The sequence below is a fragment of the Ovis canadensis genome, chromosome 8 (assembly GCF_042477335.2).
Source record: "Ovis canadensis isolate MfBH-ARS-UI-01 breed Bighorn chromosome 8, ARS-UI_OviCan_v2, whole genome shotgun sequence".
Classification (NCBI taxonomy): domain Eukaryota; kingdom Metazoa; phylum Chordata; class Mammalia; order Artiodactyla; family Bovidae; genus Ovis; species Ovis canadensis.
Window position 1 is genome coordinate 65,601,641 of NC_091252.1, and position 25,326 is coordinate 65,626,966.

Sequence of the window (25,326 nt, forward strand, 5' to 3'; positions counted from 1 at the left end):
AAATGAACTTTATATAGAGTGAGAGGTATGAAAAATTGACTGGGATGGATTTATGAGACAATGAGGAGAAAGGATTTGGAGACAGCAAGCTTAGACTTCTCTTTCTGGGAAGAAAATAAAGACATATATATATGCTTGGATATGAATTGAAGTGGTTCTGGAAGGATTGAAGTTTTCTTCTGTTGGCCTTCATATTCTTAGAAAAATAGAAAATAGTTGATCATGAAGATATGGGAGGAGGAGTTTGGAGTTTTGAGAAGAAAGGAGAAAATATGAAATAGCAACCAAGGAAAAGGGACCAGACAGTACCAAAGAGTCAGATGAGTTTAGTGATCATAAATTTGAGGCACGTTCGGTCAACAAGGTGGTATGTGTTTCTTCGGATAAGTCCTGCTCAACAGTTGCAGATACAAAGAAGATGGAGAATTGGGTTTAACTAAGGTGGAATTAGCCAAGGGAATACAGTGAAACTAGAGAAGGGCAAGGGAGTTGAGATTGTATGCAATGGAGAGATTAAAATTTTTGACCATGGAGTTCAAGATGGTGATTGAAAAGTCTGAGGCCATACACTTTCTCATTTTCCCCTCCTAAAATATTATTGGTGTTTTAGGGAAGGCAAAACCAAAAAATAAATAAACCTTAGTTTTATGGGACTATATAGGGCAATATAAAATATTTAGTATCCTTGATCCCCCCAGACACTAAATATCAGTATCTCTTCACCAAAATCAAAGGAACAGTAAGTAAACAGTTTTCTAACCTCATTCACTTTTCTTTTTGGAAATGGATTTTTTTTTTCTACATGCCCCCTCAAAACAAAGCTACTTTGGAGTAAGTGAAAAGAAAGTGCCACTCACTCAGTTGTGTCTGATTCTTTGTGACCCCACGAAGTGTAGCCCACCCAGGTTTCTCTATCCCTGGAATTCTCCAGGCAAGAATACTGGAGTGGGTAGCCATATGGAAGCCAAGCCAATCATCTGTTTGTTGTATCCAGTACAAAATATGGCATCAAGGAGAATACAGGTGAATGTTTGGAAATTATACACACAAGAATGTTTACCAACTATTAAGCAACCGTCTTATTCAATACATATAATAGTAATAACTGGAATTTATTAAGTAGTCATATCTGAAATTCATTGTGTTCACATAGGTATATTGCATAGTGCCAGTTGTTTTACCTACATTATCTTATTTTATCCTCACATCATTCTCTGAAGTATCATTATTATTATATAGCAAATGATTTTAAAATGTGCTTGTTACTTGGGGGGATGGGGATGGAGGAATGGTTTGCAAAGTTATGTACAGCTGCTCACTTTTCATTCACATATGTTGACACTGAATAATTTCAGGCTGATAAAGCAGCATTGGAGAGTACACTCTTTTTTCCAGGAATAAACACACTTTATCCTTTGTCTTTTTTTTCCCTCAGACTGCTCATGTACTTCCTTCCTCTTTCTTTTTTACATTGGTGGTTAAAATGGAGAGCTTAAACTTTTTTAACAAAAAGCCAGCCAATGGGAGCCTATGCCCTCCAGGGTGTTTAGAGCATCTTAAACATAAAATGATTCAACTACTTAAAGAAAATATTTGGCCACTGGAGTACATTCCATTAGATATTAGTGACATTTACTTGTAAATGAATACATGTGTTCTGCCTCACTGTAATTGCCATCACTATATCAACAGTATATATATATAGACTTCCAAATATATTGCAGAAAAATGATATAAAAATAATAGTGGTCACTAAGGTGCCCTTGATTGAAACTGCATTCTACAATGTTCTTTCTTTTTAAGCTCAATAAGGTGAAAAATATAGCTGTCTATTTAAAAAAGACATATCCTCATTTGGCAGAATATTGTCATCACACAGTTTATGTATAGTATGGTCCTAATTTGTGTCTATGTGTGCTAGACTTAGAAAAGTCACTTTAAGTTTTACTAAATTTATTTTGGAGTTTAAGTCTTACTTTTGACATGATTTATATTCGAAGGAGATCTTAGCTTATTCCAGCTTGAAACTCAGCAAAATGTCATTAGATACATAGGGAAAGTGTATGTATCTTATTATAGCTGTGTCTGCTAGGGCTGCTGTCCTATGTTAGAAACCTGTCAGAATTTTCAATGTAAGCCTTCCTTTTCTGGGTGTTATGATTTAATCTGTTAGCTCCTATTGCTCCCTGAAAATTGTGCAGCCATTCTGTATCTCAGAATGAAATCTATAATTGCAAGTTCCTTTTTCTTTCTCCATATCTCCCCTCCCCTATGTTTTATTTTTATTATTTCAATATTACAGTGCTTGATTCCAAATTGGAATTCTCAGTTTGTTTGCAGAGCTGGTGACCAGTGACCCCTCAGGAATTTCCTTATATTGAATGATATGTGTAATAGGCCAAAAATGACCCCGTCAAATACGTCCTCATTCTAATCCCCAGAACCTATGAGATGTACTTCACGTGGCAAGAAGTTCTTTGCAAATGTGATTAAATTTAAGGACTTAGAGATGCTGAGATTATCCTGAATTATCTAGGTGGGCCCAGTCTAATCACATGAGGTCTTAGAAGTAGAAGGCAAAAAAGGAGGTCAGATTGATGTGACAATAGAGGAAGAGGAAGAGGAAGGAGATATTCTAAGCATGAATGAGATCCTGTTCCTTATTGCTGGATTTGAAGAAGGATGGGTGCATGGGCCAAGGAAGGTAGATAATGTCTAGAAACAGAATGGGTTTTGTTAACCTCTAGTAAAGAAATGGGGACCTTAGTTCTATAACCACAAGAACTGAATACTGCCAGTACTGATGAGAAAGGATGTAGATTCTCCCCTAGAACCTCCAGAAATGAATACAGTCTGGCTGACACCATAATTTAGCCATTTTAGCTCGATGAGGCCCATATTGGAATTCTCACCTTGAGAACTGTGAGATGATAATTTTGTGTTGCTTCCAGCTGCTAAGTTTGTTATGACAGCAATTGGAAACTAACATAAAATATAAGGTTGCTTGTATTTTTAGACAGAAGGGGGTGGAAGTAATTTTGTGCAAAAAAACAGGAAGAAATAATGGGATGGAAAAAATCAGTAGCAAAGATGTCACAGTTTTTGTCCCTTTTTCTCCTCTCACCTTCTTGGAGGGCCATGAGAAAATGGTGTTTGAATCCTCATTACAATAGAGAAAAAGCTGAAAATAAGGAAGATACTTTCTTGTGAAAAATGTTGTGATACAAATTGTGAAACAGAGCAGAGGAAAAGCCCATTTTATCCAAATCTGACCAAGAGCAGGTTTGATATCCAGAGAGTTAACAGCAGCTTTGCATGAATGTGGGTTTCTGCTATGGGCACCAGCAGCCACATAAAGAAGAGATGTCATAATGAGGGTCTAGAACAGATTTCCTTTGAAAAGAAAAGAGGCCTAAGAGGCCAATGTCAGTGAGACCTCATTTCTATTCATAGGTTCGTGAGGCCTGGGAATATGAAGGTTATATTAAAAAGGCTATCTTTATCATTAGAAAAGCCTGAAGTAATTAATGTCCAAATATTCAGCCATTTTAGATGATATATACACACATATAGGTGAAAACCCAAAAGATGAATCATTCATCATCATAATTCTACCAGTTTGTTTGTTTTTATGTAAAAGCTTCTCAGAGGGCACCTCTTGCTGACTTTTGTGTTTTCACTTGTATTACAGAGTAAGGACATTCAAAGTGTAGCAAAAATGGGAGATAAATTGAAAAAATAATGCAGTAATGGTATTTCTGCTCTGTACACATGTTGTATTGGAGCTATTTTTGTGATTAGAAATCCATTAACATGAATATAGTTTGAATTGAATAAGTATGTTTTATTATAGCAGCAAAATGTTTATTTGGGAGGGTATGTTTATGAACAGTTGAGAAATCAAAACTACATTTTTTAAAATTAAACCATATTGATGTGACGAAGTCAGTTAATCTGCTTATTATTAACTATGTATATACTTTCATGCTATATAGAAAATGCTGTATAGAAAATCAGTTACATGTTTTAAGCATTCAAGTGTTAAGTCACCTAGGCATTTACTAGGAGGCATAAAACTGATCATTGACTCTGTGTCTTTATGAAATTATATAAATAAAAGAAAAACCAGTCAATATACTCAAGTGAATTCACCTCTAAAGTTCAGTTCAGTTCAGTTGCTCAGTCGTGTCCGACTCTTTGTGACCCCATGAATTGCAGCACGCCAGGCCTCCCTGTCCATCGCCAACTTCCAGAATTCACTCAGACTCACATCCACCGAGTCAGTGATGCCATCCAGCCATCTCATCCTCTCTCGTCCCCTTCTCCTCCTGCCCCCAATCTCTCCCAGCATCACAGTCTTTTCCAATGAGTCAACTCTTCGCATGAGGTGGCCAAAGTACTGGAGTTTCAGCTTTAGCATCATTCCTTCCAAAGAAATCCCAGGGCTGATCTCCTTCAGAATGGACTGGTTGGATCTCCTTGCAGTCCAAGGGCCTCTCAAGAGTCTTCTCCAACACCACAGTTCAAAAGCATCAATTCTTCAGCACTCAGCTTTCTTCACAGTCCAACTCTCACATCCATACATGACCACAAGAAAAACCATAGCCTTGACTAGACGGATCTTAGTTGGCAAAGTAATGTCTCTGTTTTTCAATATGCTATCTAGGTTGGTCATAACTTTTCTTCCAAGGAGTAAGCGTCTTTTAATTTCATGGCTGCAGTCACCATCTGCAGTGATTTTGGAGCCCCCAAAAATAAAGTCTGACACTGTTTCCACTGTTTCCCCATCTATTTCCCATCAAGTTATCTACTGCAAATTGTGTCCTGTGTGTTTGAGTGAATGAATGCAGTAAATTAAATTAATCTTAACTTGAAAAGTGAAAGTGAAGTCGCTCAGTTGTGTCCAACTCTTTGCGACCCTGTGGAAGGTGGCCTACCAGGCTCCGCCGTCCATGGGATTTTCCAGACAAGAATATGGAGTGCCATATGGCAGCCAAGAATGGGCTGCCATTTCCTTCTCCAGGGGATCTTCCCAACTGAGGGATCAAACCTGGGTCTCTTGCATTATAGACAGACGCTTACCGTCTGAGCCACCAGGGAAGCCCATCTTAACTTATTCTAGTTTATTTTAGATAAAATATATGATTTAAAAGCTGGAAGTAAAATTTTAAACACATCTCTGAAATGTTAAAAAATAAATTTCATAATTCCAGGCTTTACAAGAACGTACTGACTCAGTTGAATATGTTTTACATTCACAATTGAATGCTCACATTGACTTGATTGACAAGCAAGAAAATTCCATTGTCTGGGAAACAGAACCAATTGAACTGGAAGAATATAAGCATTAGGTATTTCAGTATACCTAATATAATGAACAGAGTTTGTGGACAAAAAAAATAAATAAAAAGTGGATTCTTCTGAATTGTTATGCTCCTAGAGTATCCAGAGTTTGGGATTGTTTTGTTTTACTTTATTCAAGTCGTGGTGAGGAACCAATGAGCTTTAAGAGGATGACTGCCTTGGTGCTCTTCTGTTTTCCTTCATGTGCTGTGCGTAATGAGCACCCCTCCTGATGAGCAAGCTTTGCTTCACTCTACCTTTTTCATCCTTGACAAAGCTATCAGGCTTTTCTATCCTCCTACCTTGATATTAGAAAAGATTCTCATTTTATAAATCTACTAAAATAGAAATACATGATTCTTTTTTGCTATATCCTTAGAGTTACACATACTTTTGCATAGGGCCAAGCCATATGTAAAAATAGATTTATTGAATTACCCAATAATAACTAAAATTGTAATGTAATTTTATTTACTTCAGAAAAATGATCAAATTTTCTTGAATGTCAGATGTATAAAATAAGATAGAAAAAGTTAATGAAATGATGAATGTGCTGTCCTGATGATTATGATACACATTAACATTTCTTCAGTTCTCGTTAACTAAATGTAATTCTAAAAATGTCTATTATGGCATTAATTTGTTTAAAAATTATTATGTAAAGTACCTTGCATAAGAAATGCTTTGCCTGGATATTCTTTTTCCTCTCATTTTTGAACTTAATATGTTTAAAGTATACTGTCAGATTTGATAACATTTTTAGAAATAGTGAAATTTCTTGTTTTATGTTTAATTATTTGATTTTTTAATTTGCAATTTTCAATAAATGGTTAGTATATTTTCTTATAATTATTTGGTAGTTAGAAATGCTCTAAATGTTGTCTTATAGATATGAAACCATACATACTATTAGTCTACCCCAGGCTTGCTTTGTTATAATTAAAACTATGCCAATAGTTTTAGGAATTTCTTCTTGTGTTTGAGGAAGACTCACCGTGTGCTCCTTGGTACTTTTTAATCGATATGTAAGCAGACAATTGTAGTAATAATAAACTTTAATACATGACAATTTTTGAAAGATAAGGAGAGAAATGTAAACATTTAGCAAATTAGTCTTATTAAAGATTTAAAAGTAAGTGATAGTATCTCTGAACACCTGTGGAGACACAGAACTGAAACTAAAACCCAGCATCACTGCCATTATTTACACTTTAGTCTTGGGCAGATCACATATCTTCTCTGGCCCATTTTTATGATAAAATAAGTGTTTGAGGGCTAAAAGACATATCAAGTCTTTTTGTTGGTGAGGAATAAATGAGGTCAGTAAGATTTTCCATCAACTTCTTCATAGGTGATTCAGAAATACTGCTGCAGACTTAAGTGATGGGAGGTTCTTCGTGTTATCAAACTTCTGCTTACTCATAATTGGATAAATGAGTGCTGAAGATCAGACAGTGATGCATATAGCTTTTCTTTTTACCGACTTTTGGTAAATTTCTAAGAAACATATTTTAAAATTAAATCTGTCCCTTTCAAGAATTCCATGAGTGGCCTAAATGATCTGATTTAGGAGAGAAAGGTCCGTATTTTTATGTCTCAGCAGTTCAGGGACAGATTAATTCAAAGAGGTGTTTTTCTTCTTCTCCCTCAGGGGGAATAGAACTTGCTGTTAAATGGACCGGAAAGCTTATGAAGTTTTGCTGTTGCCATTTACAAAGTATATGGGGTACTATACATTTAATTGGAAATGTTTTATATTAGTCATTAGTAGCTGGAGATAGCCTTCTGTTTTAACTGATAATACAAGTCCCATGCTTTTCTGCATACCATGATATAAATGGTAGTTCACTGAGAAAAACTGATGAGGAGCCTAAAAATTAATGAGACATAAAAGCTTTTGACTCTGACCTTGAGATGCAATTTGGTATTTATGATGTTAAATCACTTGCCTTCTTTAGAGTAGAGAAACAGCTGGTCTGTGTGGGAGGGATGTTCAGTTATGATTGAGAAGAAAGAACAGAGATGTTGAAACCTTTAGAAACAGTATATTTTTTTTAAAAAAGTAAGTATTACAAAATTCAATGCAGTGTGCTAAAGTTCAAAGACTGCATAAATGTTGCCCCTCACCCAAAAAAGTATACAGTTGCTGTGCTAAAGTGAATTTGTGTGAGGAAAATGAGTGTCCAAAGCTGCATAAATATTTGCACCCCTGTGAGAGTGTGAGAAAATGTGTGTTTCATGTTGTGATTGATGGGACTGCTTTTATGCCCCTCTTTGAACTCTGAGCAGAAATTTTGGAGTGTCCTGAGGGTCTGTCTGCCTTTGTATGGCAGGAACTCTGTTTTCTTAGAAAATAGTAAGGAACACTGTTTGTACTCCCTTTGTTATAAAAGGGTACCTACAGTTTATGGGAATTGGGGAACTTGTAGAAAAATCACAAACTTTCTTCTATATCTTACAAGGGATGCTAAGCTTTATTTTAAAATTTTGGCCATTGTGTTTCCCTGTCTTCTGGAGTTTTTTTGGTTTTGTTTTGAGTTAAGGAGTCCATAGTTTGACATACTTTCGATATATGTGTGATGAAATTTGTGGATTCAGGTGGGGGTAGTTTAATGATTTATCTATTAAAAACAAAAAGAAATGAGGGCAAGGCAGATCTAAAATATCGTGTGATTATATTTACTTGAATGCAATCATTTCTGCATATTAGAGGCTTTCACTATTGAAGCAAGAAGTCTGATATATCAGATTTCCATGGTCATTTAAGTCAGAATTTTAGATCTAAAAGTATCAACTAATAAAAGTGTTACATATATGTAGTCTCCAAAGTATATTAATAACTATTGCTTCATAGAAATCTCAAAATAATACGGTAAAATAGGAAAACCATTAAAATTTGCACAGGAAAAATGATTCTAAAGCCCCTTCAGATAAATATTTGTGAAGTCATACTTCTGTGAAATACTCATGAGCCGACACATTATGTCAGCTCTTCTTGCTTCCATATTCAGAATGTGGTTTTGTTCCTCACAAACAAATGTTTTTAAATTGTACATCTGCTTGGAGTGGGGCTAGCTAACACTGAAGTCTCCTGACTTCTTTTGTTTGTATTTTTTCAGTGTTACTCTTCCAGAAACCCCTCTAAATATATTTTCAAAGCAGTCTTAATAAAACACACTCTCTACTTGGGCACCACAGCCATTTTGCAGGTACTTAAATCACAAATATTTGACCTCTGTCAGGTATTCCAGCTAGTGATGATGATACTGTTAGTTATGTCATCTAATAAATTAAGAATAAATAGTATCAAAATAGCAACTACCATGTATTTTGGGGTAATACTTATCTTCCCTATTTCTACATTTCCTTTTATGTATATATGTAATAAATTCATAGATACATAATTTTTCTCATTTTATACAAGTGGTAGTATGACATACCTATTATAAAAGCAGATTATAGTTTTATTTAATATAATAAAGGGAAGGGAAGTTGCTCAGTCGTGTCCGACTCTTTGCGACACCATGGACTGTAGCCTACCAGGCTCCTCTGTCCATGGGATTTTCCAGGCAATAGTCCTGGAGTGGATTGCCATTTCCTTCTCCAAGGGATCTTCCCAACCCAGGGATCGAACTCGGGTCTCCTGCATTGTAGACAGACGCTTTACCGTCTGAGCCCCCAGAAGTCAATATAATAAAGATAATTCTATATTAATGAATAAAGATTTTTCTTCTCCATGTATAGAAATATATATGTACATACTTATATATATATATATATATATAAATTTTAGTTAGTTTTATTTTGTTGAACAGATGCATGCAAATTTGTTCAGCAATCATAAGAGGTTAAATTTTGACTCTAGTTCCAGATTGTGAGATTCAAATCCTGATTTTACCACCTACCAACTTTATAACCTTGAGGAATTTATGTAATCACTCAGTGCTTCGGTTTTCTCATCCTTAAAATAAATGTACCAATGATCACAATATGCCTATCTCATATGACAGTACGAATATTATTTTGAGAATTAAACTAGTTAATATATATAAAGCCACATTGCAGAATATTTGCCATCTCCATTATCATTATTAGTATGTCTATGAATGATCACTATTGATGGACATGAGTCCATTTTCCATACTTTTTCTAGTACAAACATTGTTGCAATGAATAATCATATGCTTAGCTATATCTTACATGTGCAAGTATAACTGTTGGATTAATTTCCAGAGGTAAAATTGCTTATCAAGTTGTATATGCATTTGTACTTTTGCTATTACAAATTGATCCCAAGATTGTAGACATACACCACCAACGCATGAAAGTGCTTGTTTCCCTAAGCTCTTCACTAAAATGGAATATATTATTAAACATTTGGATATTCAATGAGTGAAAAATGCTATTTTAGAAAAAGTTTTGCTTTATTTTCTTCTCATTATTAATGAAAATAATATATGTTCATCTTTAAGAAAAAATAATCTTTTCTTTTATACACAAGCATTTAGACTCCAATTAACAAACTTATTTTAAACTTGCTTAACTTCCAGAATAATTATTAGAGAAAATGAGACTCTGTTTGAATAAATTCAATATGCCTGATATAGAATACTAAGAATAGGATTTACATAGTTTATTGCATGTATTCTTTATAAAAACCCTTCAAGGTAGGTAGTTTCATTCTCTTTGAGACATAACACTATGTATACTACAGAATTAATCTGTCCAAAGTCACACAGTAAATGTATGAACTAAGATTGGAGAACGGGTCAGTCTTATTCTGGAGCAAAAGATCTTTGTATTATATATACCATGCACACTGAGTGAGTGAGTGAGTGAGTGTGTGTGAGTGACAGAGAGAGAGAGGTGGAAGAGGTAGAGTCTCAAATTGAAAAAGGTAAGCATAAATCAAGGCTGCATCTCAGTATCACTAAAGTATGACTTTGAATAGGTTAACCTCTAGGAGCCTTAATTTCCCGCTGTATATCGTATAATAACAACAATATACAGTATTTGTTTTTCTCTTTCTGACTTCACTCTGTGGGGGGGGGGGGGGTGTGGAGAGAGTAGGATGAATGGAGAAAAACACTACCATTGTAAAATAAATAGCTGGTGAGTAGTTGCTATATTACACAGGGAGCCCAGCCTGGTGCTCTGTGATGATGTGAAGGAAGGGGAGAAGGAGGAGGGAGGTTCAAGCAGGAGGTTATATATGTATGATTATGGTTGTATTGTTGTACAGGCTTCCCTGGTGGCTCAGAGGTTAAAGCGTCTGCCTCCAGTGCAGGAGACCCAGGTTCAATCCCTGGGTCGGGAAGATCCGCTGGAGAAGGAAATGGCAATACACTCCAGTATTCTTGCCTGGAGAATCCCATGGACGGAGAAGTCTAGTAGGTTATAGTCCACGGGGTCGCAAAGACTGAGCGACTTCACCTTACCTTACTTTATGGTTGTATTGTTGTACAGCAGAAACCAATGCAATAATGTAAAGCTACTTTCCTCCAATTACAAAGTTATTTTAAGATGAGATAAAACAACAACAATAATACAAGATTTTTCAAGAGTAAACAAAATGATGCCAGAAGTGTTACTGAAATTCTAGTTTCATATGAATATTTGCTTGATTACATAAGGAAGACTTAGTAATTGAGTCCCTTAATTTTTAGACCTACCATAGTTTTATGTTCTGTATGTCTTTCTCAGGGCTTCTGAGGTAGCTGAGTGGTAAAGAATTTACCTGCCAATACAGTAGACGTGGGTTCAGTCCCTGGGTCAGGAAGATCCTCTGGAGAAGGAAATGGCAGTCCGCTCCTGGATTCTTGCCTGGGAAATCCCATGGACAGAGGAGCCTAGCAAACTACAGTCCATGGGGTCACAAAAGAGTAGTACATGACCTGGCGTCTAAACGGCAACGTGGTATCTTGCTTAAAAGTGTGGTAAATGTTTGTTTTCAAACTTAAAAATATCCAGATCATACTGATTTGTTGCAGTGATGTGGTAATCAGAGAATGTTTCTCTCAGTTCAGTTCAGTTCAGTCTCTCAGTTGTGTCTGACACTTTGCAACACATGAACCACAGCATGCCAGGCCTCTCTGTCCATCACCAACTCCCAGAATCTACTCAAACTCATCTCCATTGAGTAGGTGATGCCATCCAACCATCTCATTCTCTGTTGTGCCCTTCTTCTCCTGCCTTCAAACTTTCCCAGCATCAGGGTCTCTTCAAATGAGTCAGCTCTTCGCATCAGGTGACCAAAATATTGGAGTTTCAGCTTCAGTATCAGTCCTTCCAATGAACATCCAGGACTGATCTCCTTTAGGATGGACTGGTTGGATCTCCTTGCAGTCCAAGGGACTCTCAAGAGTCTTCTCCAACACCACAGTTCAAAAGCATCAATTCTTCAGCACTCAGCTTTCTTTATGGTCCAGCTGTCACATCCGTACATGATTACAGGGAAAAACCATAGCCTTGACAAGATGGACCTTTGTTGGCAAAGTAATGCTCCTGCTTTTTAGTATGCTATCTAGGTTGGTCATACCTTTCCTTCCAAGGAGTAAGTATCTTTTAATTTCATAACTGCAGTCTCCATATGCAGTGATTTTGGAGCCCCCAAATATAAAGTCAGCAACTCTTTCCCCATCTATGAAGTGATGGGACCAGATGCCATGATAATAGTTTTCTGTATGTTGAGCTTTAAGCCACCTTCTTCACTCTCCTCTTTCACTTTCACCAAGAGGCTCTTTTGTTCTTCACTTTCTGCCATAAAGTTGGTGTCATCTGCATATCTGAGCTTATTGATATTTCTCCCGGCAATCTTGATTCCAGCCTGTGCTTCATCCAGCCCAGCGTTTCTCATGATGTACTCTGCATAGAAGTTAAATAAGCAGGATAACAATATACCTGCTTGATGCTCTCCTGTCCCGATTTGGAACCAGTCTGTTGTTCCATGTCCAGTTCTAACTGTTGCTTCCTGACCTGCATACAGATTTCTCAAGAGGCAGGTCAGGTGGTCTGGTTTCTATTTCTTTCAGAATTTTTCACAGTTTATTGTGATCCACACAGTCAAAGGCTTTGGCATAGTCAATAAAGCAGAAATAGATATTTTTCTGGAACTCTCTTGCTTTTTTTTTTGATCCAGTGGATGTTGCCAATTTGATCTTTGGTTCCTTTTCTTTTTCTAAAACCAGTTGAATATCTGGACGTTCACAGTTCACGTACTATTGAAGCCTGGCTTGGAGAATTTTGAGCATTACTTTACTAGCATGTGAGATGAGTACACTGTGTGGTAGTTTGTACATTCTTTGGCATTGCCTTGCTTTGGGATTGGAATGAAAATTGGCCTTTTCCAGTGTGTGGCCACTACTGGGTGTTCTAAATTTGCTGACATGTTGACTGCAGCACTTTCACAGCATCATCTTTTAGGATTTGAAATAGCTCAACTGAAATTCCATCACCTCCACTAGTTTTGTTCATAGTGATGCTTCCTAAGGCCCACTTGACTTTACATTCCAGGATGTCTGACTTTAGCTGAGTGTTCACACCATCATGATTATCTGGGTCATGAAGATCTTTTTTGTATAGTTCTTCTGTGTATTCTTGCCACCTCCTCTTAATATCTTCTGCTTCTGTTAGGTCCATACCATCTCTGTCCTTTACTGATCCTGTCTTGGCATGAAATATCCCCTTGGTATCTCTAATTTTCTTAAAGAGATCTCTAGTCTTTCCCATTCTGTTGTTTCCCTCTATTTCTTTGCATTGATCGCTGAGGAAGGCTTTCTTATCTCTCCTTGCTATTCTTTGGAACTTTGCATTCAAGTGGGTATATCTTTCATTTTCCCTTTTGTGCTTTTCACTTCTTTTCACGGCTATTAGTAAGGCCTCCTTAGACAGCCATTTTGCTTTTTTGCATTTCTTTTTCTTGGGGAATGTCTTGATCACTGTCTGCTTACAATGTCTCAAACCTCCATCCATAGTTCATCAGGCACTCTGTCTCTCAGATCTAGTCCCTTAAATCTATTTCTCACTTCCACTGTATAATTGTAAGGGATTTGATTTAGGTCATACCTGAATGGTCTAGTGGTTTTCCCCACTTTCTTCAATTTCAGTCTGAATTTGGCAATAAGGAGTTCATGATCTGAGCCACAGTCAGCTCCCGGTCTTGTTTTTGCTGACTGTATAGAGCTTTCTCCATCTTTGGCTGCAAAGAATATAATCAATCTGATTTTGATATTGGCCATCTGGTGATCTCCATGTGTTGCTCTGGATGGTTACAAACTTTGGGGTATTGTTTACATAATAGCAACAAAAACAAGAATATCAGCTAACCTTTATTCAACTTGTGAAATGTCATTTACTGTCCTGGACTGTTCAGTGGAATTCTTACACAACTCTGTGAGGCATTTACTATTTTATCATGTCCATGTTTCAGATGAAGATTTGAGACAGAGAGATTAAGTAGTTAACTCTAGTCATGCTCAGTTAACTGGAGAAGGAAATGGCAACCCACTCCAGTATCTTGCCTGGAGAATCCAATGGACAGAGGAGCCTGGTGGACTATAGTCCATGGGGTCACAAGAGTCAGATATGATTTAGTGACCAAACCACCACCACCACCATCATACTCAGTTAATAAGTGGCAGGGCTATTTCTCCCTCAGAAGTCTAGCTCCAGATCATGTTCTTTTCCCCTGCTGTTCCTTTCTGTCTCTCTGATACTATGTATACAGGCAGTTTTCTCTTAACAAAATGTGCTGCTCTCCTATTAATTCTGTATCTCTAAAATCACAGAGCACGAAGCAGATGTACATAAAGCTAGTAGTATTCTGGTGTTCTATAGTAGAAATTGCGAAGGCTTACTTACTCTGGTATTTAATCAACCCAGTTATTATTAATAATAAAGTAGCTGTAAAACAGCATGGTAGCATTGCAAGTTGCCTAGTGATTTCAGATCTAAGGTAACCTTTCAGAAGTGGAGGCATTTTTCCTCCATCTTCCCCAATGGATGGACCTCTATTCACATATCTTCAGGGCTATGAATACCCTGCAAGGTGGTTCATCCCATTTCACTAAGGTATTTCATTTCATTTTCTAGATATTATGTTAATTTTTACACATAACCAAGCAGTACTCCTTCCCCTCACTTCCCTATATAGGCTCAAGTTCCATGCTACAAACAGAACAAGTTTTTTACCTATTGTACACACTAGACCTTCAACCATTTGTGAAAACAATCATGTTTTCCCTAAGTATTTTCTTATAAGGTAAAACATTCCCATTACCTTCCTAAACCTTTTGCTCAGCTTTTAGAGCCATCAACATCCCAGTCATTCCTCTTTGAATGAACTCTAATTTGTCAACTACTCTCTTAAACGGTGATGTCAAGAATGTGCTCTGACTGGCTATGATTGCAGTTGGATCATTACTTCCTTTAATCTGTATGCTAGGTATCTTCTTAATACGGAGAGTACATTGTTTGCCAATATATCAGAGCATATTGAAAATGTGTTTGTGGCTTATAAAATATGTATTTGTGGGCACTGGAAATTGTACTATTATCCTAGCATATAGAAGCTAATGAGAAGTAATGCATATAGTTGCCTCATGTGTATAAATGTCTAAATGACTTAAATATTGATTTTTCCCTTCAACTGTAGATCAAACTTCCCAATGCTAAAGGTTCCTTATTTTAAAACAAATGCACGTATAATTTGCCAGTCAGCAGTAGAGTAAGTTCCTGTGGTAAGCTCAAATCATTAGAAAGCTCAAACAGGCATATCTATCTGGTTTGTTTTTTAGGACTGATTGAGATAATAGACCACTAAAGACCTACTTTAATAACAACTGAAAGTTATCTCATGGGATAGTATAAATTTTCCAAGTTTTTTTATAACTTCTCCATCTATAAAACATTGAAATGATATATGACATAGAATTTGATTAAAATTCACAGATATTTATGCACCATCTACTGTCTGTGAGATACTTATGCAGAATACTGGAGGGAAACATTAAAACGTGAATAAGACCTGAATCCTCAGATTTTAAAGTGCATGTAAAATAGTGAAATAAATATTATTAGGTTTTTTAGTATGAAGTGTATATATATTTAATTTTGGAAAGATATTAAAACAGTATAACATGTAACACTTATTAAAATATATTATGTGCTAAGTACTAGATGAGGAATTTAATGTGAATTTTCTCATTTCATCCTCAGAACAAAATTCGGAGGTAGGTGTAATTCAGCTCATTTAAGTGAAAATTAACTGAGACTCTGAAGGCATAAATAACTTTTCCAAAGGCCATACAGCAATTTAAAAGCAGAACCAGAATCCAAAATAAGATATGGAAAATCTTCAGGAATGGGTTTGATCTTTTGTGTGATTCAGAACTGACTCCTGTATTAATAGACATGTCAGATAACTAACACAGCCCTTTATCTGGTCTTTCTGGAAGAAGATACTTAAAGGTATTTTATTAGCCTGTTGATTCTCCTCTGGGGTGTGACTTAGTTTCCACTGCACATTTGGGAATCGTTTCTTCTAAAATTCATAATCAGCTTCTGCTGGTAATAAAGAATCACCTGCAGAGATCATGAATGAAAGAAAAAAGAAAAGGAGATAGTGGTAGATCAAAATAGTATTCCAATTGTGCATATGTACCACAGCTTTCTTATCCATTCGTCTGCTAATGGACATCTAGGTTGCTTCCATGTCCTGGCTATTATAAACAGTGCTGCGATGAACATTGCGGTCACATGTTTCTTTCAATTCTGGTTTCCTTGATGTGTATGCCCAGCAGTGGGATTGCTGGGTCATAAGGCAGTTCTATTTGCAGTTTTTTAAGGAATCTCCACGCTGTTCTCCATAGTGGCTGACCTAATTTGCATTCCCAACAACAGTGTAAGAGGGTTCCCTTTTCTCCACACCCTCTCCAGCATTTATTGCTTGTAGACTTTTGGATCATAGCCATTCTGACTGGTGTGAAATGGTACCTCACTGTGGTTTTGATTTGCATTTCTCTCATAATGAGTGATGTTGAGCATATTTTCATGTGTTTGTTAGCCATCTGTATGTCTTCTTTGGAGAAATGTCTATTTAGTTCTTTGGCCCATGTTTTGATTGGGTCATTTATTTTTCTGGAATTGAGCTGCATAAGTTGCTTGTATATTTTTGAGATTAATTCTTTGTCAGTTGCTTCATTTGCTATTATTTTCTCCCATTCTGAAGGCTGTCTTTTCACCTTGCTTATAGTTTCCTTTGTTGTGCAGAAGCTTTTAATTTTAATTAGATCCCATTTGTTTATTTTTGCTTTTATTTCCATACACAGTGGAGTATTACTCAGCCATTAAAAAGAATACATTTGAATCAGCTCTAATGAGGTGGATGAAACTGGAGCTGATTATACAGAGTGAAGTAAGCCAGAAAGAAAAACACCAACACAGTATACTATCACATATATATGGAATTTAGAAAGATGGTAATGATAACCCTGTATGCAAGGCAGCAAAAGAGACACAGATATATAGAACAGACTTTTGGAGAGGGTGGGATGATTTGGGAGAATGGCATTGAAACATGTATACTATCATGTAAGAAACGAATCGCCAGTCTAGGTTCGATACAGGATATAGGATGCTTGGGGCTGGTGCACTGGGATGACCCAGAGAGATGATATGGGGAGGGTTGTGGGAGGGGGGTTCAAGATTGGGAACTCATGTACACCCGTGGTGGATTTATGTCAATGAGAGTACATGATGAGAAACGCTAGACTGGAAGAAACACAAGCTGGAATCAAGATTGCCGGGAGAAATATCAATCACCTCAGATATGCAGATGACACCACCCTTATGACAGAAAGTAAAGAGGAACTCAAAAGCCTCTTGATGAAAGTGAAAGAGGAGAGTGAAAAAGTTGGCTTCAAGCGCAACATTCAGAAAACGAAGATCATGGCATCCGGTCCCATCACTTCATTGGAAATAGATGGGGAAACAGTGGAAACAGTGTCAGACTTTATCTTTTGGGGCTCCAAAATCACTGCATATGGTGACTGCAGCCATGAAATTAAAAGACGCTTACTCCTTGGAAGAAAAGTTATGACCAACCTAGATAGCATTTTCAAAAGCAGAGACATTACTTTGCCAACTAAGGTCCATCTAGTCAAGGCTATGGTTTTTCCAGTAGTCATGTATGGATGTGAGAGTTGGACTGTGAAGAAGGCTGAGCACTGAAGAATTGATGCTTTTGAACTGTGGTGTTGGAGAAGACTCTTGAGAGTCTTCTTGGACTGCAAGGAGATCCAACCAGTCTGTTCTGAAGGAGATCAGCCCTGGGATTTCTTTGGAAGGACTGATGCTAAAGCTGAAACTCCAGTACTTTGGCCACCTCATGTGAAGAATTGACTCATTGGAAAAGACTTTGATGCTGGGAGGGATTGGGGGCAGGAGGAGAAGGGGACGACAGAGGATGAGATGGCTGGATAGCATCACTGACTTGATGGACGTGAATGTGAGTGAACTCCGGGAGCTGGTGATGGACAGGGAGGCCTGGCGTGCTGCGATTCATGGGGTCGCAAAGAGTCGGGCATGACTGAGCTACTGAACTGAACTGATGGCAAAACAAATACAGTATTGTAAAGTAAAATAATAATAATAATAATAAAATAAAGAGCGCCAAAAAAAATAGTATTCCAGGATGTGTTCTGGCTTCGCTTTTGGGGAAGTAAATTGATGACTATCTCAAAATAACCTCTTTTTAAATATTATAACCTAAAATTAATTGAACTTATTTAAACATACAGCACTTAAAACCATAATGTTGCTAAATATACAAACTGTTAGAATTGTCTATGAACAAAACGAAGGCTCTGTTAATTACAATTATTGCTATTTTTGCAATAAGGGAAAAGATTATACAATAGTCATATACTATCCAAAGTAATGAATATACTTATAAGGCAAAATACTTAAGCAGTAAGAGAAAGCTTAACTAAAATTCTCATTCACATAGGAAATAACAATGTTGATAACTCCTTTTTACAGTGTTTTCATAAATTTTCCACAAGGATTATATGTTTTGTTTTCATTCATTTGTCATTTATGTGAAAAGAGTAAGTATGTTTCTCTTTAACTTAATGGAACTTGGATTAAAATGGGTTCTGTTATTTTAATCACATCAATGTTGTATATTGTGAGGAAACAGTTTTCTATTTCCTTGGCAGAGAACTTTAAAGAAAAAAATTAAGCTGTAGTCAATAAGAAACTTATGTTTATATAAAACCATAATTTATGGTTTATTTGATTAGATCAATGTTTAATTATGTATTACATGTATTTTTTGTACTGAATATTTACTTATAAATTAATCCAACCCACAGCAGGAGTACTAATAGAAGCTTCCATCCAAATATAATAAGTAAACAGAAGACAAACAGCTGTTGCAAACATCCTATTTTTGAGTCTGGGCCTGATAACAAAAAATAGTTTGGAGAATTGGCTGCTACCATACACTCACATCTGTTGAGACTGTACTGTTTCAGCTCAATACTTGATCACTGCATGTCACAAGGTAGCAAGTAGTTCTCATAAGTCAGAGAACTTAGAGAAAACACTAAATGCTAATTTATGTTTGGATATTGTACTTCTAAGCTCTTCATCTTCTATGTAATGTTTAGTGAATTTATTCCTGAGATGTTTACATTTTTAAGTGTACTCAATGGATCTAGGTGTTTGTCAAAATATATTAAGTAGAAAAAATTTAACCCATTTAATTGTAGTATTTAGAAATTTGACCTGGGGGACTTCCCTGGTGATGCAGTAAAGACTCTACATTTCTGCTGCAGGCAGCACCGATTCTATCCCTGGTCAGAGAACTAAGATCCTGCATGCCACACAGTGCAGCCAAAAATAAATTTTTTTTAAATCCTTCAACTTTTGGTGTTCTTGTTCTAGGAAAACCACTAAGTGTCTACTTTTCAGTTGCAACCAGAAATATTCTTACCTGATCAAACTCTTATAATTCCTTTTGCTTTGAATCATAACTGAATATAGGGAAAATATAATTGGGCCTTGTTTTGTATACAGGAGACAAAGCTTATGCTGAAGATAGGTAGGCATTATTCAAGTGAATAAATAATTAAACAAAAGTTCATATGGGAATCTCATATTGACTTCTTAATTCCTCAGGATGTATCTCTCACAATTGCTTTGTCTTTCCTCTGCCAATGAGACCACTGTAAAGATTCTCTCTCGGCAGTATTAATGGGAAACACTGTATATGAATATTGGCTAGGAGGTAGGTTGTGAGAATTTGGAAAGCATGGTGAAAGTTAGGAAGAATAAATGAGTTTAGGTAGTACCATACAGAGTTGAAGGACTGTGCTGCAGGGACACTGATTGGTCAATTCGTGAGTGTTACACTGAGGGATGGGCTTCCTTGATGGCTCAGATGGTAAAGAATCTGCCTGCAATGTGGGAGACCTAGGTTCGATCCCTGAGTCAGGAAAATCCCCTGGAGAAGGGATAGGCTACCCACTCCTGTATTCTTGCCTGTGAATCCTATGGGCAGAGGAGCCCAGCAGGCTGCAGTCCATGGGGTCATAAAGAGTTGGACATGACTGAGCGAATAAGCACGCATGCACACTGAGGGAGTGTCTCTTGTGGCTGCCACAAAACTCTGTCCTTGGCCCTGTCACATTCATGATTTTTGTCACTGCTTTGGATACATATGAACTTTATGTTCTATTTTATTTTTGAATTAATTTTTTTGGCATATAGTTGGTTTATAATGCTGTGCTAGTTTCTGCTGTACAGCAAAGTGAACCCATTATACATATACATATAGTTACTCTTTTTTAGATTCTATTCCCATATAGGTCATTACAGAGTGTTGAATAGAGGTCTCTGTGCTTATAGTAGGTTCTTATTATCTGTTTTATATGTAGTAGCATGTATATGTGGAGAAGGAAATGGCAGCCCACTCCAGTGTTCTTGCCTGGAGAATCCCAGGGACAAGGGAGCCTGGTAGGCTGCCGTCTATGGGGTCGCACAGAGTTGAACATGACTGAAGCGACTTAGCAGCAGCAGCACGTATATGTCAATCCCAATATCACAATTTACACCCCTCCTTACTCCCAGATAACCATAAGTTTATTTGCTACGTCTGTGACCCTATTTCTGTTTTGTAAGTAGGTCATTTGTACCGTTTTTCTTAGATTCCACATATAAGCAATATCACATGATGTTAATCTTTCTCAGTCTTACTTCATATATGAACTTTAGATGATACCAAGTACAAAGGAATGCAAAATTATCTTATCAGGTTGAAAGTGACGAAGTCTAAAAGGGAAAAAAAAAATCAGAAGAAAGATGAGAGGGAGATGGGTAGGCGGAGATTATAAAATGAGAAAAGAGAGCAGGAAAAGCAAGCAGAGAGGGGAAAAGAAAAAAAGGGAGAAATAAGGCAGGCAGAAAGTAAAATTCCTCAAGAATTTTTTTTTCCTCTGTGTCTCCTGGAATACATAGAGATCTCCCCTTCCAAAGCAACATTTCTAGAATGCATTATCTCCATCTGACCCCCACCACTCCAAGTCCACTTTCTATGCATTAAAGATGATATAACTTTATGATCTCCTATGTAAATTCTATATGTTTTCTAATTTAGCATCCTCTTGCATCGGTTCTATTCTAATAATTATTGTACTTTGAAAGGAGAAAACGTGCTCTTATTGCTATGTTCTAAATGTATGGAAGAAGAGAACAAGTCCCGAAGTGGGACACTTCTGTTTTGAAAGAGATCTCCGTGAATGAATGAAGTAGTAACACTTAAACAGGAGGTCCCTTTTCCTACTTTAAAGTTCCGGGGCTTGGAATCTAGAAAGATAAATCACCTGCCCACTTTGTGATACTAAATTGAAATTGACAGGTATGTTTTGTTTATCTTGCTCAATATTAAAAAGCCTTTCCCTCCTTTTATTTTAGTATATCCCTCCTGAAATATTTGCTCTGGTAAGAAAAGCAAATATTGGGTTTTACGCCCCACTTCATGAAGTAAGAATGATGATGTTCTAACATCAGACAACCAAATATTCCAGGCTTATTTTTCTGAGAAAAAATTTCCTTGCAGATAGATTGTCCTCCATAGATCATCCATTCTTCACCCCTCAATTCATTCCTATTTCTTGAATTGGGGGAAAAAGCGAACACACAAAATACAAAAATACTTTCATAAAGCTTAGCTTTATGAATTAACTTCAGCCTTTTCCACTCATGAGGGAAAACTTTCCTGCCTCATTAAATCTTTAATGCAATGTGCTGTCTGCACTCTACATTATTATGTGTGACATTAGGTTATATATTGCATAGTAACTATAATGATACTTGCAATAAAGCTGTTTCTTTCCCCTGAAGGTAGAATTAAGACAGGTACTCGTGGGAAACAGCTACTTGTGTTGCTCTATTCTTAATGGGGTGAAATTGAGGATCAGGAGTGTGAAGGGCTTAGCACTGAACCATCTCCAGGAAGGAATGGGTGCTGCTCCTTTGTCTTGCGGTGCCTTCACAACTTGATATCTGAATCTCCCCAAAGAGAATTTTACTTAATAAGTAAGTGAAAAAGTGAAAATGTTAGTTGCTCAGTCATGTCCAACACTCAGCAACCCCATGGACTGTGGTCCACCAGACTCCTCTCTCCACAGAATTTTCCAGGTAAGTATACTGAAGTGGGCAGCCATTCCCTTCTCCAGGGGATCTTCCCCACCTAGGGAGGGATTGAACTGGGTCTCCTGCATTGCAAGCATATTCTTTACCCTCTAAGCCACCAGAGAAGCATAATTAAGGGGAAAAGTAAAAGGCTAGGTCTTTGGGGACTCCTATGGAATGAAATATCTTCATTAAATTCACTTTCTCTTTGAATTGAAAAGGGATACACATTTCATCTCTGGTAAATATAGTCTAATCCAGTAAAGATAACAATTGCCCTAAAGCAAACTGGAATTGCACTTATTTCTACCTGTGGGAAAGCAAATATTTCAATAGCCAAAGGAAATGAAATCTTCTATTCTCTGTACATGGAGTGCTTCATAAAATTAGAGAAACCAACGTTGTCCCAAAGATGAACTAATATGAAAATGTCAAATATAAAACTGATAATTAAGTCTACAAAGTCCAAAACTGTGGAAAGAAGAAGTTATGCACAGTTCAGTTCAGTTCAGTCGCTCAGTTGTGTCCGACTCTTTGCAACCCCATGAGTCGCAGCACGCCAGGCCTCCCTGTCCATCACCAACTCCCAGAGTTCACTCAGACTCATGTCCATCGAGTCAGTGATGCCATCCAGCCATCTCATCCTCTGTCGTCCTCTTCTCCTCCTGCCCCCAACCCCTCCCAGTATCAGAGTCTTTTCCAATGAGTCACCTCTTCACATGAGGTGGCCAGAGTACTGGAGTTTCAGCTTTAGCATCATTCCTTCCAAAGAAATCCCAGGGCTGATCTCCTTCAGAATGGACTGGTTGGATCTCCTTGCAGTCCAAGGGCCTCTCAAGAGTCTTCTCCAACACCACAGTTCAAAAGCATCAATTCTTCGGGTCTCAGCATAACTTAACAATGTTGTGTGATGTATTGTTAGAATCCTTCATTGCTATGGGATGAGTTGGTCTATACAGTGTTCTGTTTTTGTTTTGTGTTTTAATCCTTTAGCTCTTTTACCAGTTGTGGTTGCTTCTGACTTCTCAGAAGATTTTAAGAACATCACTAAGAGAGCTTCGTTTTCCTAGTCTTCTGTCCAGTGGGGCATCATCCAGGCAAAGAAAGAAAAGCAGCATGTCAATGGTCAGAGAGCTTGTAAGAATGAGAATTTCAGCAGAAAAATTACCTTAAGCAAATATAAGTAGCAGAATGGATACAAGAAAAGGCTAGATTGGGAATTCCAAAACTTTTTCAACGTGTGGTTCTCTTCAGTTCAGTCACTCAGTTGTGTCTGACTCTTTCATGGACTGCAGCACGCTAGGCTTCCCTGTCCATCACCAACTCCCAGAGCTTACTCAAACTCATGTCCATTGAGTCAGGGATGCCATCCAACCATCTCATCCTCTGTCGTCTCCTTCTCCTCCTGCCCCCAATCCCTCCCAGCATCAAAGTCTTTTCCAGTGAGTCAATTCTTTGCATGAGGTGGCCAAAGTACTGGAGTTTCAGCTTTAGCATCATTCCTTCCAAAGAACACCCAGGACTAATCTCCTTTAGGATGGACTGGTTGGATCTTCTTGCAGTCCAAGGGACTCTAAAGAGTCTTCTCCAACACCATAGTTCAGAAGCATCAATTCTGTGCTCAGCTTTCTTCACAGTCCAACTCTCACATCCATACATGACTACTGGAAAAACCATAGCCTTGACTAGATGGACCTTTGTTGGCAAAGCAGTGTCTCTGCTTTTGAACATGCTATCTAGGTTGATCTTGACTTTCCTTGTCAGACTTTATTTTTTGGGGCTCCAAAATCACTGTAGATGGTGATTGCAGCCATGAAAGTAAAAGCATTATTTAAATTAAAGCTTACTCCTTGGAAGGAAAGTCATGACCAACCTAGATAGATCAACTGAAGTGTGCCACAGTAGTTAGAGCTGAACAACAAAAAAATATTTGTAATTTGGCAACTTAGCAATCATTAAAAATAATTCACATAAATTTAAACAGTATAATAATTTCTTTTCTTCATAAATTACTACACTTACTAATGGGATATTGCTTGATGAGTAATATTCAAATTCTCAAAACCTAGAGTCAGATAAGACCCTGCTGCCCTTATTTTCTGTTACACATTGATTTTTATACAACACTTGATTTTTAATCACAACATTCACTGAAAACTTTCCTTAACAAAGATATGACGTGACTGAAAACGCAAGTAAACAAAAACATAGCTCAAAATTTTGAGAATATCCTCTAGAGGAATTTGGAATATTATCTGATAAAATTGTGAACTACCCAGAGCTAGTTGTTTGTGTGGAGTCCGATAGATACATAGTATTTCTTTGTTTCCTTCAAACATTTACAGCATCCCACTGTGCCTTTGTGAGTTTACTGCAGTGCTCTGGGGCATCTGTGCACAGAGCTAGTGAACAGAGAGCTTGATAGATCCTACAGTGTATTGAAACTGCACAGAAACTTGAATGATACTATAGATCTCAGGGCCACCTCAGGTTCTTCATTAAGGAAGTGCAACAGCAGAAGTAATTGTTGATAAAACTTTCTCCAACAAGAAAACTGAAGTCAGAGAATTGAATTCGAATGCTTGGTCAGTACTCACATACCTTGTGAGTATGATATAGCAATGGGAACAGAAAGACAAGAAGCATCTCAAGGAATAGGATTGAGGCAGTAATCTGATTCAAATAATAGAGTGAAAGCAATATTATGTAGTATCTATAGTTTCCACTTTACAACAGAGAAATGAAGCAATGGCTTGACTCATGTGACTCATGGAAGTTGGCAAAATAGTTGTTTGTTTCCTGGGAAGAGCCAGATAATAAACTTTGGGTATTCTGAGTGTTTGTTATTAAACAGTCATTCGGTACAGAAATGTTATAGGCTGAACTGTCCCCCTCAAATTCACATGTTGAAGTCCTAACTCCCAGAACCTCAAAATGAGACTGAATTTGAAGAAAGGATCCTTTATCCTGATGAAGCTAAAATGGGGCACTTAATGTGGTCCCTAATACACCATGACTTTTCCTTATAAGAATAGGAAATTAGGACATAAACAAACACAGAAGGAAGACCATGGGAAAACACAGGAAAAGGATGACCATCTACAAGCCAAGGTGAGGGGCCTAAGAAGAAACCAGCCTTGCTGACATCTTTTTTTTTTTTTTTTTGATAGGCAAGAAGTAGATTTATTAATATAGAATGCTAGTGATAGATGCAAGTGGGCAGGTGAGGGGGGTTCTCCCAGCTGACACCTTGATCTCGTGTTTCTGTTGTTTACCCAGTTTCTAGAC

General features: G+C 37.2%; 1 protein-coding gene and 1 non-coding gene across 4 annotated transcripts in view; both read left to right on the plus strand.

The window, feature by feature from the left end:
- LAMA2 (laminin subunit alpha 2) overlaps nucleotides 1-25,326 on the plus strand; it is a 681,429-nt gene that overhangs the window by 333,548 nt on the left and 322,555 nt on the right. The window lies entirely within an intron of this gene.
- Nucleotides 10,589-10,660, plus strand: TRNAW-CCA (transfer RNA tryptophan (anticodon CCA)). The gene has a single exon. It is a non-coding gene; the product is annotated as a tRNA-Trp (tRNA).